Source organism: Zootermopsis nevadensis, unplaced genomic scaffold (assembly GCF_977971745.1).
Source record: "Zootermopsis nevadensis isolate Lab colony 2312 unplaced genomic scaffold, Znev_1.0 Znev_ptg000022l, whole genome shotgun sequence".
In the NCBI taxonomy this organism is placed as follows: domain Eukaryota; kingdom Metazoa; phylum Arthropoda; class Insecta; order Blattodea; family Termopsidae; genus Zootermopsis; species Zootermopsis nevadensis.
In genome coordinates this window covers 23646411-23648189 of record NW_028259154.1, presented here as the reverse complement: position 1 = coordinate 23648189, position 1779 = coordinate 23646411, and positions in this window count along the sequence as shown.

The following is a 1779-nucleotide window of genomic DNA, read 5'->3' as shown; positions in this document are numbered from 1 at the left end:
AGCAAGCTGGCAGGTCAGGCGAGTCATCTGAAGGCGGTGGGGGCAGGGCACAGAGGCAAGGAGTGGGTGTAATGAAATATAGTTTCATACTTCGATCATAGTATCCTTAGGACGAAGTCCTGTCTCTTAATATTCTTACATAAACACACAGAAACAAAATATATTAACAGGGCAAAGTACGTCGCCTATGTAAAGCATACACAACATTGTCGATACGTAAACAGCTGATGAAATTAATAATCGACCCCGAAAAATCACGCACAAGCTAGCCAGTTAAATTTCAATCTGCATGACAAATCATTTTCATCAAGTCGATCTTGGGTAAAGCTTACTACAATTCACACCAGAATAATTTATTTTCAGTGTTTTATTTAATGTTAAAATTTTTTAAAATATAATTATTTGTTTTGAGTGGGTATGAAACATGGCGTGTCACCCTAAGGGAAAAACGTAAAGTAAGTTCTTTTGAGAACAGTACTGAGGAAGCTGTGTACCATACGAATGGAAAATTTAATGATTAGTTAAGCATCTATAGTGTTTCGAGAAAAAACTGTGACCATGGAGTCAGATGGTTAGTTAAGATACGAAATAATTCTGCATCGCTAACACCGAAACCCCGTGATTCGACGCCATCCGAAACCCGTATCTTCACACGAGTTCGATTGCAACCTGTCTGTTTGTTAGGCGCTGTTACTAACGCATGCACAAATATGAACGGAAAATGAATCTGGAGAAATAGTTCTCGCTGAGGGTGAATGGACTTGTCATAGGCAAAGACCCAGAAAGATCATGAGCTTTATCGATTGACGATAAATACACATTTCGTCGCCAAAGTTTCACTTCCGTATAGAAGGGACCTACCATCACTGCATAAAACTTCATTTCCCCTCATATTCCTAGATACCGATAAATTTCTCTTTACGCTATATTTCTATATAGCTGGATATGTTGTATTCTAAGATTGCTCAGGTCTAAATACACTTTCGACCGAACATTATTATTAATATTGTATCTCTATATACAAGATCAAACGCACAGGATTCGAAATATATATTGTGTTTATCATTAACATATCTCTGAACATCAATTCTTTGTTTAAATTTTTATGTCCGTACCTGTACTAGTATGTGCAATATGAATTGCATAGAATTTTTGGATTGCAAACCGAAAATATCAGGGTACCAAGAATTTAAAGAAACAACAGCACAGAATGATGGTATTTCAAAACAGTGCTGAGCCGAATCTCTTGTTAGTGTTATTATTACACTACGTGAGAAGAATTCATAGTTCTCTTGCTGATGTTTAAAACGTTTTAAATTAGTGGAACTAAAAAAATACGTACTTCCCCTACGAATGAATGTTAATGGCTGTCACGATAAACACGTAATTGCCTACGCCGATAGGAATTCAGAAGCCATAAATTCTAAACGACCTTCTCTTATTATCAACGTATAATAGGCAAAATACTTCCGGCATGACATAATTTACGTGTTCGACTTCTAATTCCTAAGGGACGACGGACTAGATGGAAGTATTCTGCGTTCCGTCTGCGAGGTCGTCTTTGTCCGTCCGTATGTTTCCTCTCAATTGTGTTAGTGGTCTATACCAAGGTTGTGGGTCACGTAGGGCCAATATAGCTCCTGAATTACAAGTATCCGAAATATAACTGTAAATTTTTTCTCAAAAAAGTGCCAGGGCACCTCCCTTGTTCAACCACAGGTCTAATCTGTAATTGAAGGCAACAAAGACACTAAGGTATGCATTCTAATAAAATGTGCA